The 17,600-nt window shown below is 35.8% G+C and overlaps 1 pseudogene; it reads left to right on the top strand.

The window, feature by feature from the left end:
• The first annotated feature begins 225 nt into the window (after nucleotides 1–225).
• The window catches only part of LOC132497421 (orofacial cleft 1 candidate gene 1 protein-like), a 54,095-nt pseudogene continuing 36,720 nt past the window's right edge, over nucleotides 226–17,600 (top strand).

Below are 17,600 nucleotides of genomic sequence, written 5' to 3'. Positions count from 1 at the left end.
TGTATAACACATGTTCCAAACCACCTTGTCTGGACTGTTGTGGAGAAAGAAGTTTAAAAACCAATTAGGTTTTGGACGAGAACAAAAATTAGTTTCAGAATAACGTGTAGTGCTCTCCCCTGTTTCTAAGATTCTGTTGCCCATTAATTCCTTCTCTTGTTTCCCTCCTCACATGCTTCCTGTTTAATCATTTCATGTTTACTTCAATGTGAGCCTATATTAATTATGTAGATCACCAGTCTGGTCACTAGGAAGGATGAACAGACATTTGATTTAGTAAAGGAACCCCGAGACAGCCTCATTTCTGGGCCTCCTTCCACCTCTGAGCAAATGCCAGTTTGTAATGAAACTTTCTTTGGATACCACGCTTTCCTCTTAAAGTAATTAAAGTCTGCAGGTCTTAGCTACAAAGCTGGTTGATTCAACATGATTTAGCAGAGCATTTTGAGTTTAAACAATGCTATGCTTGAAATGAAAGAATGGGATTGGCTCTTAGCTTCTTATTTGGATTTTTTTGTGCCTGGTCCTGTAAGTGTGGTCACCCTCAATGTGGATTAGGCCCACACTTAGGACCACCATACAAATCTCAGAGAGGCTTGTACTCCCACCTTTGTACTTGCTGAGACCTAATCGATGTTTCTCTGGCTGGTCACAGTACAGCCCATTTCATTGGGAACCTGCAGGCACCATTTGGGAGCCTGGGCAGGCAGCAACCTCAAGATATGCTTGTTCTTTGATTGGGTTACTAGTCTGTGTGAAGACAGGTTTACTTAGAGAGAAAAATACAAAAGACCTGGTTGTAGCTCCACCCTTGCAACTAGAAAGCCCTTAATCAGACCCATGGCAAACTTGTAAAAAGCAATATTTGGAAAAACAAATGATGAGTTAAATGAACAGGCATGCATTTAGGAAAATTTTCAGATCAGATACCCTAATCTCAGATTGAGTAAGGCAAAAGGGATTCTGAGTGTTCCTGAGTCATGTCCCTCTAATATTATCAATGGGAATTATTGTGAAAGGGAATTCAGAAGTCAGCCAACAATATTGGAAGAGGAAGATAGTTGATAATCTGGGAAATCTGTTCATAAGTCATTAGATTCCAGAAATTGAGACTGGCTAAAGGAAGAGATTGCATATAAGAGAACACCCAGATGTTATTTAGAACAATGATTCTCAGCCCCAAGTGTATCTTAGAGTCACCTGGGGAGCGTTCATGTGAATATTTTCATAACTGGACCTCCTCCTAGAGATTCAGGGGAGGGGATTAGGCATATTATAAAGATTCTTTAAGTGATTCCAAAGTGAAATCAGATAGAATCACTGATTGAGAGTAGTTGGTCAGATGTACGAAAAGGGGAGGAGGAAAGATCCTTAAACATACAGCCTAGGTCAGTATCACTTGGATATTAAAACACAGGAGGCTGCTCCTATCCCCAGAATTTCTGATTTATTAAGTCTGGGGTGTAAGTTCTGAGAATTTGAATTTCACACTAACTTCTGGGTCATCATGATGCTGCTGGTCCAGGGCCATATTTTAAGTACCACTAGACTAGGTAAATAGTGGAGGAAAAAGGAGGCAAAACAGGCGTGGTGGGCTCATGAGTGAGGCCCTAGGTTGAAGTGACACTGTGACAACTCAGAGAATAGCAGCTGTGGTCAAGTGCTATGATCTAGAATCTTGCTACACAAACTAGGCCCCTCAGACCAACAGCATAGCATCACCTGGATGCTTGTTAGAAAACTAGAATCTCAGGCCACGCTCCAGAACTAGAATTGTTATTTTAACAAGATACCTACATAATGTGCATGTATTCTAAAGTTGGAGAATCTTACTAGTGGTACAATTACTATGATATCAGTGGTATGAAGCATTGGCTTCGTATTGTAATTTTGGGGGAGTCTCATATCAGACCAATGAAATCTGAACCTCTAGGAGTAGAACCCAGTGTTAGTATTAGTATTTTTAAAGCTCCCTGGATGAAACTTTGATAACCACTAATCTAGAATTTAATTTGAAACAATATAGTCACTTGTTACTGTACTTCTTGTCTTATCTTGACCTGCCATGAGTCAGAAAATAGAAAGATAAGGAAGCTACACACAGTGGATGGATGGATGTTAGTATATCCAGCTGAGAGGTGAAAGGAACAGCAGAAGCAGGGAAGATGGTGCAGGGAATGACTAAGCCATATCACTCTCACTTGCTCCATTAGAAGATGTGCACTGAATCTAGGCTGAATATGCAAAACCAATCTGCTGGCATTCCTCTGGGTTTCAGTACATCTCCTCCATGAGGTTGTCTTCTCCCCATTTCCCCTGGTTTGAATTGACCCCTTACTTGTACCTTTATGTTCCAGAACTTTCCAACACATAAATCTATCAGAGCACCTGCTAACATGTTAAACTTTATCTACTTGTTTATGTGTTTTTCTTCACTCAGTAGATCACAAGCCCTTTAACTACAGGGAAAAATCTTGTTTGTGGCATCAGCACAAGGAACTTAACAGATACTCACAAGTATTTGTTGAATGGTTTATATTTAACACAGAAGAGAAGAGGGAATTATCACTCTTGGGAAAATATACAGTGAGGTTCAAAAATATGGTTAAAATCTATACATAAAAATTTATACATATGTTAGTGTATATGGACCTAATGCAAATATGGCAAAATATCAACATTTGTTCAATCTAGGTGAAGGGAATATGGTGGTTTATTGTACTCTTCCTTCACCTATTCTCTACCTTTAAATATTTAAAATGTAAAAATTGTGAAAAAAATACATTTGAAATAGTTCTTGAATTCGATCTCTAAATTGAGTTCTCTATTTAAATAAGTGTTAAAATAATAAAAATCACATTTTTGTTGTTTTTATAAATTTTGCAAAATATAATTTTGTTTCCTTAGATATACTTTGATTTCTGAAGAGACTTAGGGTTGCTTTTATATTGACCAAGATTATTTGAAATCTAAAGAAATAGCCTTCACATTACTGATTAAAAAGCATTTTTATTGTAAGGGAAATGTTGGTTTGGTAGAATTATTCAGATTGCTTATTTATGCTTATTTACTTTTCTATATCTGAATTTCTACATTAATCTCACTTGAAAAAAAGTCATATATAATTTTGAAAATTCATTTTGTTTTTCTTAAATTTTCATTTGGTTACCTATAATGCTTAAGTGTAAAATGGCAATTTAGATGATAAATGATGGTATTAATTTTTCTTTCTGTCATATGAAGCCTATTCATCACCAGACTGATAATAGTTTAATATAGAATTTCTCCTTTTAAACCTACAAAATAGCTCCTTAAATCAAATTATTTCTGTTTATGTTTTTGTTCTTTGTGAATAGCTAGAATATTTGCATGTAGAATATTTTCATTTATCTCTGGAATCTTAATTAGGGACCTCCCTAAGTATATTAAAATAGAGGATTTATTTTTTTGGTTATTTTATTTCTATACAATAGGAAATGAGATATTCACCCTCACCTTAAAGTGGGTAAATAATCAGTGCACATGAACTTTCCATTTAGTTTATTGGGACAGGGTATTTTCAAGTATTCATAGCATAAAATGTAATGCTATATACAGTTAAGCCCCACCCTGACAGAAGTGATGGAAATCATTAAGTTGTAAAGTTTTAATCCACTGAGCCAGTGACATCCTTTTTGAAAAAGAGAGGAGCAGCAGAGATCTCTCTGTAGAAATACATGGCCAATGTCTAATTCTCACTGAGAATAGAAATTGGGATTTTACCCCATATTTCCTGCTTCTTTTCTTTTTCCTTACTGGTTATTAACCAATGAAGCCATATTATCTCTCAAAAGTCACCTGGTCAATCAAAAGAAGTTTCCTCCAGGTAGCTCATTTTAGTAGTTTTGAAAAAAGTTTTTTCTTATTCTGTTATTTTCTTTTTATACACTTCCCTTTATTTCTTGTTTTCTCTATCATGAAGATCAACAGACTTCTTCCTCATATTAGTTTCCATTAATTTGAAAATGGTTCATACATTGGATATTTATTGAGCACTTGTTATATGCCAGGTACTATTCTTGATACAATACATTATTACGACAGCGAAGATCCATTGTCTTCATGATGCTCATACACCAGTCAGGGGAAGAGAGATGATAGGCAATAATCATGGTTCACAGTAAATTACCTGACATTGTGGAAGGAAATACACGCTATGGGGGGATAAAAAGGAACAATCTGAAGGGAATTACTCGAGTGAATGTACGTATGTGTGTGTGGGAGAGTTGAAGAGTAGCTTACAATTTTTAAATAGATTAGTCAGGGTGATTCTCATTGAGGCAGTGATATGTGAGCAAAACCTTGAAGTAGAGTTGGGACATGCCTGGTATGTTCCAGGAATATCAACAAACCAGTATGATATGAGAGAAAGAGAGAGGAGATGAGTTGTCCTTTATCCTGAATGAAATGTGGAACCATTGCATAGCTTAAAAGGACAGCTACGGCTACTGGTTTGAGAATAGCTAGGAGAGGGGTCAAGATGGAAGCAAGGAGACCAGCTAGTTTATTGTTTCGGGGGGGGGAAGATGGAAGTGGCTTGGACCAGAGGATTAACAGTAGAGGTGGTGAGAAGTTTAGAATTGTAGATGTATTGGAATATGCAAGACAACAGGATTTCCTGACAGACAGAATGTGACGTATAAGTGCAATAGAGAGGTCAAGAAAAATACCTGGGTTGTTAAACTGCTCCTTTGACTCTTCTTCTGTGAGTCTGAATCACCCAGGCAGATTCTTCTTATGCTTGTGGAAAATGTTTACACACCTTCAATATTTCCTATGGCTGTTTTCTGAAATTCTTCTACTGTTTTTTTTTAACATTCTATTAAAATGTTCATAATAAGTATGGGAAAACAATTCCCATAAAGAAGTTACACAGGGGTAATCAAGAGGAAAGTTTTCAATTGATGAAAATTTGGAGAGAGATAAGCACCATGTTCTCTGACAGGTAAGTGAAGAGAAGAAAAAGGGCCAATTTTGTTGGAAACTTCAGTTGTTGTGGAAATGGCTCTGTATCTTTGAGCATCATCAGAAACTATCTCAGGTAGCATTAACCTTAATAAACACCTGACCTTAGTCTGGACCTTCCTTTTAAGGCCCAGCCCTTACATCCTCATCTATACTATGACTAATTGTATTAAAGTCATGACTCTCATGGGTTGTTCCCCATGTAATAGAAGTCATTTCCTAAATGTCTTCAATCCCACTTATGAGAGACTATGGGATATTCGCAATATTCTATACCTGAGCCTATGGCATTTCCAACATCAAGGCTGTAATATTTGTCATCAGAAGTGCATTCATTTTGCCAAGCACTTGTTTTGGAAATATGAATGTGAATGATGTTATGGAATAATTTTAGTAAAATGTGAATTTTGAGTTTGCTTAAGCATATTTCTTCCATAAACCAAAACATGTAGAAATACACAAAGCACACACACACGGACACACCTCAGACATCTCCCAGGTAGCATTAACCTTGAAGGTTGTCTTTTCCTATTCTTTCAGTTTGTGATTATTTTCTACATTAAAGAAAAAAAACCCCAACTCACCTCATTCAACACCCCAGATGAATCTAAGCGTTTTGGTTCAAGTCGCCAAGCATGTACAAAAGGAAAGCACTATTTATACTTGAAGACCTTAAATAGAAATTGCCAAATCCAGGTCCTTTTGGTGCTAGTAGTGACTGCTGTAGTAGCTTTAAGTGTTGCTGCAATTTTCAAAACCCTCGACTGTTGGGCAAAGTTGTGAGCACAGATGAGAAAGTCACCAAAGTATTTCCAGCAGTGATACAGAAGTTAATTGAAGAAGGAGGCTACACATTGGACCTAATTTTCAAATTTGATGAAACAGGTATCTACTGTAGATGCATGCTTTGAAGGACCTTCATCTCCAAGACAGGAAAACATGCCCCGGGGTTTAAGGCTGCAAAAGATTGTTGAACTGTGATGTTCGTGCCAACTCCCAAGTGAGATAAATCGGCTACATCTGACCACATCTGCTGTTACAACTTTCTATTTCAGATCACCTTCCTTCCACCACTTCAAAATAATTCACAGGCTGAAACTCTTCCCACCCCAAGTCCACAGCAAACTTCAAGTCTTTTCCAAGGTAAAGTGTCATATTTATTGTAGCATTTGTGCATTGCTTAACCATTGAAACTGTAGGAAACCCTGCTACTGTTATTAGGTTCCTATCTTTTTTTCCCTATGAGTCACTGATTAACATTTTTTAGGGTTGTGTCCCTAATCCCATTTTACCCATAAATCATGCTCTTTTTTTTTTCACAGTTTGGCATAATGTGATGATTTTTAGGAATGCATATATGGCATTATTGCAGAACTGACAGAATGGGACAATAGCATATTTTTTTCTTGAAACAGAATGACTGGATTAGCTGTTAAGAACTGATCTTTCAAATCATTTGGTATGCATGGTCGAGTAGTCTCTATCTTCTGGGTCAGTTACAGAATTATAGAATGACATGGGATTTTTAGAAGTTATTTAATTAAAGTATGTCATTTAATGGAGAAACAGAATCTGAGAGAGGTCAAATGACTTCAGTAAAGTTACCTGGCAAGACAGTGACAGATCTAGGATTAGAGTCTGGGTCTCTTGATTCCTAGTTCAGTGCTCTTTCTTGTTCAGATTGGTTTAATGCTGTGGTTCTGACAGGCTAGTCTTTGAACCAGTAGCATCAGTATCACCTCCAAAGTTGCTAGTGGTATAAATTCAGTGGGCCGGCCCAGCAGCCCTCTAGGTGATTTGAATGTACACTAAAGTTTGAGAGCCACTGGCTTAGATTACAAACCACCCATATCTCTGTGACCCAGGAGACAAAAGAATAATAGAAACTGGATCTAAATTATTTAGCACAGTTTGAAAAGGTTACATTATTTTTGTGATTTTCATAGATTCAAAAGAAGTATTTTAAAAATACAAACAGTTCTAAGATTTTGGTTTTATCCATTGAAACAAGTATATACAGCACACACACACACAAAATAAGGCAGATTCTAGATAATAACCTCCCTTTAGATAACATTCAGAGGATAGAAAAAGTGAATTTTCTTCTTAACAGCTTGTTAAAAGTAAGCCACCAAAAATCCCACATATATATGTGAAAATCTATATATGTGAAAATCTATTTGTGTGTGTGTGTGTGTGTGTGTGTGTGTGTGTGGTTATAATAGTGGAAATAACAAAATAGCAATCAAAGAAACAGTTTAGTCAGACCGAATATTTTGTAGTTTACTGTGAACTAGAAACATAGAGTTCCAATAGTTATGAGCTGTCTTTCCTATTTTCCCAACTGACCACTGGATATGAAGTTATGTGAACCAGGAAGATGGGGGACATTGCCTTAAGTTCTTTACAATCTGTGGAATTTTCAGCGCTAGTTTTCATTTGTAAATATTAATGTTTTGGGCCAGTTTAGAACTTTAACTGGGGAACTTAGACACATGAATGTTAGTCAAAAATTCACTTAGGAATCAGTGTAAGAGGTTTTAGTTTTCCCTTAGTTAAAAGACACATTTTTCAGTCATAATAAATTTTTCATTTGCTTTTCCCCACTTACCTCACATGGAGCAACTCTAGGCCTTAATGCCTGTCAAAGATGCTAAGTGACAGGTGAGTAACTCAGCTAAGAGTGTGGTCTTAGTGTGTGCAGTGTGCAGTGAAGGCACACTGGCCTTTGAAACCTGGATCAAGCTTCCTAGGTGGCCTTGGGCATGTCACCTAACCTCTTGGGAGTTTCAGTGTCCTTATCTGTAAAGTGGGGATAATGTAACCCTCCCTTATGGGTTGTAGTGAGGATGAAATGATATCATATATGTAAAGCCTCAGTCCTTAATCAATCACCATGTTGTTAACACTTACATCTCCAATGAATTTGAATTTTTTTTTCCACCTCTGTCTAATTTTTTGAGGGCTCTCAGGCTTTGGTCAACTTCTCAGTGGTTTCCTTATGACTAGTTACGTCATTTTTATCTCATTGGTTGTGTCTTTCTATTTGAAGTTGTTATTATTTATGTGCTAGTTATTTTTCCCCTAGGCTGTAATTTCCTTAGGGACTGGGATCATTGTCTCCCACTGCATTGGAACAGTGTCCTTCATATACTAGGTGCCCAATAAATATGTGTGGAATGACTGAGAGAATAAACAAGTGAACAGTTCAGGTAGTGGGCACACTGAATAAGTAATAATATTTGCTTCTTTTGGTAACAAAAATATCCTTTCATGACATTAATTCCCCTTTACTTGTGAATCAACCTATATTTTGTTCCTGGATACCTGATGAAGAAATGTAAACCCACACCGATGTGTTTATTGATACGTAAAGCCCGTGTCAGGTTGAATCTGAAGTAAAATGAAGGATAGAAGTGTGACTGTATAAACAAATGGCGCTTGTTGTTTCACGTGAACCCCTATGTGACACTAATCCAGAAATGCATGCCAGGAACCGTTGAAATATGCTATGCATTACTAGCAGTGATGTTTCTGGAACTGTACATGTGACAAGATTTATATACCAATGTTCTCAATCAGATTCTAAGGATCAATTAATCACACTATCAATAACAAAGAAACAGGTGTGCTTTCTAAAGGCTTGTGCTTGCTAAAGGCGATCTTTTCCTCCCTATTGGTACTACCTTGTAAATGCAGTTTGGAATTTTTCTTCTGTTTGGTGCTAGGAAAATTGAAAGCTGAATTCTTGCTAGGATAAAGCAGATATGGGTTTGTATTCATTGACCCTATGACTTTAATCACAGTCACTAGTGTAGTGCTTTGTGGGCTCCTTTAGGCAAAGTTCATTTTAATGATGAAAATGGCAAGGCTTAGTGGTGGAAGGAACAGCTGGGCCGCCCTGAACAGGCACTAAAAAGACCTTCACTGCTCTGGGTAGGACATATTTTAATGGTCTGTTTAGTTTAGCTGGTGAATATAATATGGCCTTTTTATGAGTTTTGGGTTCAAGATATATATATATTTTTTTCTCATATTTCTCTTGAGTTTTTATTAAAAGGTTAGTAAAAGACTAATAAAAGCATGTAGGATGGTAGGGATCTGCAGGTAAGAGATGACAATGAATTTCCGGAAAAGGAAAAATAGTTGAACCGCATTGGTTGAAGAAGCAGGATCAAAAAAGTGATCACCTGGAGGAAGTGGCTGGAGGAGAGGGAACCAGTAGATCCAGCAACACCCCAGGGAGTTGGCCAGTAGAAGAGAGCAGAATTGCAAATACAAGGTCTATTTGAAAGTTGAGAACAAAACCAGAGTTCTCCCCTGCCACCTCTGTATCTCCTTCACACACAATGCTTACTCTTGCATGTAAAGGGGTATGGGGAGGGGGTCTTCAGGCACAGATAGAGTCAACTCATAGATTATTAAAAATAATTTGATGATTCCATGAATTGTAACAAAAGTCCTTCCATTTTCATTTCTTTATTTATGTGAACAATGTTTTTCAGTGTGTATATCCAGAAAAATAGCAACCAAATTGAGGCTGAAATATATGTCAGTAATATTCTAAACAAATGAGCTGATTGAACAAAACATCCCACACGTGGCTGCTGCTTATACCTGTACAGATGCACTACTTCAAGGATGATGCTCACACAGGCTTTGGGTTGAATGGCGCCCCCAGCAGTTGTGCAGGGCGTAAGATGCTGAACTGAACAGAGGGGCCCCGTATCATTCCTTTTATTTAGGGACATTTTTACATTTTGTGTTTGATAATTATGTATCCGTAGTTGTTATATGCTGTATTTATACTTTTGCTCAATTGTGAACTAATTATAGCTTAATTGAGAAGAAAAAGTTAATAAAGGATTCTAGGATTATAGAATGCAGAAAAAAGTATAATTCCAATTTGTATATATATTTTTGTTGCAGATGAATATTGAGTGTTCAACAAAATATATGTTTATTCAAGCACAAATATATAACAAATGAGAATATAACAATAAATTTCCATAGGGGAAGTGAAATAGAAATAGGAGTCCAAGTTGAAAAAGGGATGTTACAAGTTATCTACCATAAAGAAGAGCTAGTTCATGTATTTTGAAAATGGGCAATAGAGGGTATCGAATATTATTGCATTTAGATTCCATTGGATACATTTATGAGATCTGTAAAAGTGATGTAACAGGGTTATTTAAAAATTTCACTATTTACAGTATACGAGAAATTACATTTGTAGCAAGTGTTTACTTTATGATGAAATATTTTGTATGTCAACCCAAAGTCATCTAAATGATACATAGTTTTTAGAGTTCTTTTTGGGGATATGACAACAAACAAAACATAATTAAAATCCTTGGAATGGCGGCCAGTCGGGCATTTATCAATAGGAGGAAACTGAAGAGATTCTTCTTTAAATGTTTTGAAGCAGTTGTCTGAGAATATTTGGACAAGTTTTACAGAGCCTGGGACTTTATGCTCACATGTAAGAGGACAGTTTAATGGCTGCCTCCTTATCTTTCTATCTTGAAGTTATGGCTGTCTACCTTAAAAAGAGGTTGCACTCGCATACACAAGAATTTGTTAGCCTTTCAATTCTCTCGTACATAAATGTAGATGGTCAACCAAGGATTCATCAAATATTTGAGGAAAAACAGCAGTATGAAATGGAAAGACCGTGAAAAGCAAACTAAACACCTTATCCTGAGCAATGGAGGCAATTAAGATAGTGGAGAAATTACAACAAAACAAATCAAAACAAACTCTCCTTGGAGAAATTAAAGAAGGTATTGCATTCCTAAAACAACAATAGGATGCCTAAAAAAATCAGATAACAAAAAGAACTCTTAGAAATTAAGTCTAACTGGAAATTAAAAAAAAAAAAAAGAAAAAAAAAGACTCAATAAAAGAGTTGTAAGACAAAGTTAAAGAAATGTTCCAGGATGTAGAAAAAAAAGCTGTCAAAGATTTAGAAAATATGGGAAAGATAGTTAAATGAAGCAGAGATTCCACCCAGGGAATCAAATATTTGATGAATTGAAGTTTCAGAGAAAGAGAGGAACAAAATTGATGGGGAAGTGAGAATCATAAACATTAGATGAAAGGGCCATTTAACCTTGACGCCAAATACATTCTCCTTTGAGTAGCACAGGGGTCATGACATTGTAATAAGAGGAGAAATAATTTATCGACGACACAATCTTGCCATAAGTTTTATTAATACAGTCACAATTATAAAGCTTATCAGGTTTTGGTTGTTAGAATCAATTTATAGACAAAGCAAAAAATGTTATAATTATTATTGTTATAACAGAATGTACATTTCCATTCTTGAAAAAAAGTGAAGGTATAGTTGAAAGAGATTGGAGATAAAAGATTGAAAGAAAGGTGTAAGAGGGATGTGGACCCTAAGATGCTCATCTTATAAAAGTAGGAAGTGATGAGATACTCTTTGTATGTTATGGAATAATAGAGGTTCAATATTATTCAATGTAACCATTAGAAAGTATGACAATAGTGGAATCCAATTACATCCATAATTTGAAGTGATGCAGAGAGAAGGGGAAAGGAGAAGAGTATAAATGAGATACATTTTAATGATGCATAACATACTAGTTTGCTAGGACTGTCATAACAAAGTACCACAAGGGGAATCTGTTCCACTCTTTTCTTCTAGCTTCTGGTAGCTTTAGGTGTTCCTTGGCTTATAGACGGCGTTCCTCCCGTGTCTTCACATAGTCTTCCCTCTATGCATAGCTGTCTTTGTGTCCAAATTTCCCTTGTATAAAGGTACTCCAAGATTTCTGTCCCCTGGATATTTTATCAAACACTAATATAGGTACTGCTGTGAAGGGATCTTGCAATAATTAAAGTCCCAAGTCGGTTGATCAAAAGATATAGAGATAATCCAGGTAGGCAAATCTAATCACATGCGCCCTTTAGAAGCAGAAAGTTTTCTCTGGCTGGTTGTAGAAGTGGAAGTCAAAGAGATTCAAATTATGAGAAAGATTCGATATACTATTGCTGTCTTGCAGACAGGAGGGCCACATGATAAGAAATGTGGTTGTCTCTAGAAGCTGAAAATGGTTTCCAACTGACAGCCAGCAAGAATTCAGGACTTCGGTCCTATGGGTGCAAATAACTGAATTCTGACATTAATGTGAATAAGCTTAAAAAAGACCTCAAACCAGATGAGAATATAGCCAGCTGACATCTTGATTTCAGTCTAAGCAGAGAACCCAGCCATGCCATGCCAGATTTTTGATCTATAGTAATAAATGGATGCTGTTTCAAGCTGCTGAGTTTTTGGTGATGGTTATGTCACAATGAAAAACGAATACAAGTATCTTTAAAGAGCAGAAAATTTTAATCTGAACACCAATTCTCCCATTTTTTCAATGGATCATTCTTTTGGTGTTATACCTAATTGTAAATAGGACAATGTCACAAACATTTTCTTTTATGTTTTCTTCTAGAATTTTTATAGTTTTAGCTTTTACATTTAGATCTATGATCCATTTTGAGTCAATTTTTGTGGATGGTGTTAGGTAAGGATCCCTATTAGTTTCCTTGGGCTGCCATGATAAAAGACCATGACAGACATTTATTCTCTCCCAGTTCTGCATTTAATTTTTCAGTTACTTCAGAAGTCTGCAATTAAGGTGTCAGCAGGGCTATACTCCCTTCAAAGCCTCTAGAGAAGAATCTTTTCTTGCCTCTTCTGGTTTCTGGTGGTTGCCAATAACCCTCCGTGCTCCTTGGCTTGTGGCAGCATAACTCCAATCTTGGCCTGAACCTTCAAATGGACTTTTTCATTGTGTCTCCATGTGTGCTCTCTCCTCCCTCTTATAAGGATACCCGGCACTGGCTTTAAGGCTCACCCTGATCCAGTATATCCTCATCTTAACTAATTATATCTGCAAACATTTTATTTTCAAATAAGGTCACATGCTGAGGTTCCAGGTGGACATGAATTTTGGAGGGACACTGTTCAACCCAGTACTGGATATAAGTTCATTCTTTTGTTTTGTTGCTGAATTTGGTTTACTAATATTTTGTTAAGGATTTTCACATTTTTGTTGATAAAGGGTATTGATCTGTAGTTTTCTTTCCTTGCAGAGTGTTTGCCTGGTTTTGGTATCATAAAATAAATTTGGCAACTGTTCTTTCCTCTTTTATTTTCTGAAAGAGTTTGTGAAGAATGGATACTATTTGAATATTTGATCAAATTCAGTCCACTGATGTCATTTGGACCTGGGCTGTTTTTTTTTTTTTTAATGGGAATATTTAAAATTACTAATTTAAATTCTTTACCTCTTTACTTGTTTTAAGTACATTTAATTTCTATTTTTTTCTTGAACCAAGTTGGGTAATTTCTACATATTTGCCCTTTTTCTCTAAGTTTTCTAATATATTAGTATAAAGTCATTCAGAATATTCCCTTGTAGTCTTTTAAACTTTGATTAGGGTCTATAGTGATGTCCCACTTGCATTGCTAATTCTTATAATTTATGTCTTTTCTCTTTTTTTCTTGGTCAGTCTGGTTTAAGTTGTATCAATTTTGTTGATCTTTTAAAAGAACTAACTTTTGGTTTCAATAAATTTCTCTATTGTTTCTCTTTTTTATTGATTTTCACTCTAATTTAAATTTTTCCTTTTTTTCTTGCTTTGAATTTAATTTGTTACTCTTTTTTTAGTTCATTAAAGTGAAAATGTAGATTAATGATTTAAGACCTCCTTTTATAATACAGCTATTTTAAGCTATAAATTTCTCTTTAAACACTATTTTCTGCATCCCATGTTTTTTGATATCTTGTGTTTTCATTTTAGTTCAGTTAAAATTATTTTTTAAGTTCATTTGCAGTTTCTTCTTTGAAACTTGAGTTATTTAGAGTGGGTTGTTTCATTTTCAAATATTTATGGATTTTCAATTTTTGTTGTTTTTGATTTCTAATTTAATTCATTTGATGTCCGAGAACATACTTTGAATTATTTTAATTCTTTAACTTTTTGATACTTATTTTATGGCCTAGCATATGGTATCTCCTAGAGATTGTTCCACCTGCACTTAAAAGATGTTTATTCTGCTGTTGTTGGTTAGATGTTCTCATAAAACTCAGGTAAGTCAAGTTGGTTAATAGAGGTGTTCTTCTATATCCTCTTTGATTTTCTTTCTAGTCCTATCAGTTACTGAGTGTCCGATTATGTTGTTGAATTATTTCTTCTTTTGCTGTCAGTCTCATTTCATGGATTTTGATGTTTTGCTGTTAGGTCATTATTTTTTCAGATATCTTCTCTACCCCTTTATATTTCTTATCTCTTCCTAGGACTCTCATTACATGTACGTTGCTTATGCTTGATATCTCATAGGTCTCTGAAGCTCTGTTCATTTTTCTCCACATTTTTCCTTTCTCTTCTTCGAATTGGATAATTTCTATGGATCTATCTTTAATATTCTTAATTCCTTCTCTATTATCTCATTTCACGAGTTGTTGAACCCATCTAGTGAATTTTTCATTGTAATCATTACATCTTTCAATTCTGGAATTTCCATCTGACCGTTTTTATAGGTTCTTTTTTTTTTAAGATTTCTTATATTTGATTCTGTTAATACATTTTCCTTGAATTTCTTAGCCATGGTTTCTTTGAATTCTTTGAACATTTTATAAAAAATGCTTTGAAGTCTTTGTCTACTGAATACAACTTCCATACCCGCTCAGAGTTAATTTTTGTTGACAGCTTATTTTCCTGAATATAGGTCACACTTTTCTATTTCTTCACTGTCCTATAAATTTTTGTTGAAAACATGAATCTTAGATAATATGGTGTAGCAAATATGATTTTGAGTTTTTGCCTTGAGGATGACTATTGCTGTTGTTTTATTTTGCTTTTGTTGTTTGGCTTGTTTTCATTTATTTTGTTTTTAGTAATGTTTCTGAACTTAATCTGTTGAATCTGTCTTCCCTGTGATGTGTGGCTGCTTCTGTCTCTGCTCAGTTTTTAAAAAACTTTAATAAACAGTCTTAGCTTGGCTTTATAGAGGCTCCTCCGTGTCTGCATAGCACGGTGGTCAACCAATGATGGTCCACAGACACCTTGAGTCTGTAAGATCTCCCTCCTCTGCTGATGTATCTGGGTGTGGGACTGGGAACATGTTTAAAATTCAGTTTTCAAAAATTCACAGTCTTACTTTCTGCCAAGTCCTCCTGGGTCTTTCCTACAGATCTGCATAGCATCCAAGTCAACTGGGGATGTGCAGATAGCTTGGATATTCTTGAGTCTTCCCTGCACATGTGCGCAGCCTCCCGGTCAACAGGGATCCGTGGAGTACCCATTTAGCCCTTCTTTGGCTCTCTCAACTCCAGGATCTCCTTGTCAAATTTCTGATGAGTTGAACGGTCTACTGCTCACCCCAAGTGGGACTGCAACTCAGGGTAATAGACCCATGGGCTGTCATCAATTGTTTCCCACTGATTTTGCTACTCTCACTCACAGTGTAACTGAGTATGGGGTTTCTGTCCTCAGCACCAAATCCCCTTCCACAACAGTGAAACTGCTGGTTTTTATTGCCAGTCCTTCCTCGGAAGCACTACTACATTGGCCCAGCTGGAGTGGTGTGAGGGGGCACTACAGATATTGGAGCAGCCTTGGTCAAGGATGTACCCATAGTACTTTCCTTAATTTCTGCAGTTTTCCACAAATGCATGTTTCTCCATCTGTTGTTTGCCTCTGGTCTTTTTCCAGAGACTGAATTTATTGTTTTGGATCTTTCCCCCTTCCAATTTTAGATTGTTTCTTGGGGGCTAGGATTTGACCATCTCTTCATTCTGCCATATCTGTATCCCTCATCATCATTTTTGAAAGATATTTTCCTTGGGTATAGAATTTTTAATCTTAGCGTTGTTTTTCTTTCTGCACTTTAAAGATGTCTGTCCACACTCTTCTGGCTTGCAGAGTTTCTGATGAGAAGTCTATTATAATTCTTAATTCTGTTCCTCTATGTGTGATATGCCTGTTTTCTCTGATTAGCTTCAAGATTTCTTCTTTGCTGTTGGCTTTCAATGGTTTATATGATGTGTATACATGTGTGTGTTTTATCCTACTTGGTGTTTTCTGAACCCCTTTAATCTCTGCTTTGGTGCCTGTAATTAATTTGAGGGAATTTTTAGTCATTATTCCTTTGATGATTTTTTTGCCTATCTGTCTTTTTTTTCTATATTCAAAATTACAGGTGTGTTGGTTCATTTGGAATTTTCCTACTACTTTTGGATACTCTGCTCTATTTTGTTTTGTTTTTTTTTTTTTGCTGCCTTTTTGTCTTTCTGTTTTAATTTGGGTAATTTCTGTTGCTGATAGATTGAGTTCAACTGATTTATTCTCAGTTGTACTGAGACTACTAATAAGTCTGTTGATGGCATTCTGCATTTCTCTTACTATATTGTTCATTTCTACATTTCCATCTGATTCTTTATTATTCTATCTCTCTGCTGAAATTCCTCATATATTCATTATGTTGCCGACTTTTTATACTAGAGCTTTTAACACATTAATTACATGTTTTCTTCCATCTTTACTGAGATATAATTGACATATAACACCATGTAATTTTAAGGTATACAGAATGATGGTTTGATATACACAGATTTTGCAAAATGATTACCGCAGTAAGGTTAGTTAATACATCCATCACTTCACATACTTACTTTTTTTGGTAATGAGAACTTTCAACATCTACTCACTTAAGTTTCAAGTAAAAAATACAGTACTGTATTTTTACCATGTACTGTATATTTACCATGCTATAAGTTAGATCACATAACTTATTTATTTTAGAACTGGAAGTTTATACACTTTGACCACCTTCAGCCATTTCCCCCACATCCATACTTCCACCCCAGCAGTGACAAACCTACTTTCTGTTTCTGTGGGTTTTTTTTTTTTTTTGCATTTTGAGTGTTTTATTTATATCAAACTGGATAAAATGTGTGTATTTCTCAGACAGAAAAGACATGTCGAGGTAGAAATGAACCTTTCAACTATTCATGGGTACAAAAGTACACTGGGGAGATTGTAAAAGTGCAGATTGTGATTCAGTAGGTCTGGTGGGCCTGAGTTCTATTTTTTTAACAAGCTCATTTTTAACTAGTGATGTCACAGTCTCTGATTGTGGGTTTTTTTTTTCAGATTCCACATATAAATGAGATCATACATTATTTGTCTCTGTCTGAATTTCCTTACTTTTTATGGTTGAATAATATTCCATTGCATATATGAGCCACTTCTTCTTTGTCCCTTCATCTATTGATGGACATTTAGGTTGTTTAGATGTCTTAGCTATTGTAAATAATGCTGCAGTAAATATGGGGTTGCAGATGCTTCTTTGACATAGTGATTTAGTTTCCTTCAGGTATATACCCAGATGTGGGATGGCTGGATCATATGGTAGTTCTATTTTAATTTTTTGAGGACCCTCCATACTGTTTCCCATAGGGGTTGCACCAATTTACATTCCCACCAACAGTGTGCAAGGTTTCCTTTTTCTCCACATCGTCACCAGCACTTGTTATCACTTGTCTTTTTGATAACAGCTTATCAAACAG

The sequence above is a fragment of the Mesoplodon densirostris genome, chromosome 10 (assembly GCF_025265405.1).
Source record: "Mesoplodon densirostris isolate mMesDen1 chromosome 10, mMesDen1 primary haplotype, whole genome shotgun sequence".
NCBI lineage: Eukaryota > Metazoa > Chordata > Mammalia > Artiodactyla > Ziphiidae > Mesoplodon > Mesoplodon densirostris.
The sequence above is the reverse complement of the archived record's forward strand: the minus strand, read 5'-3'. Positions and strand labels throughout refer to the sequence as shown.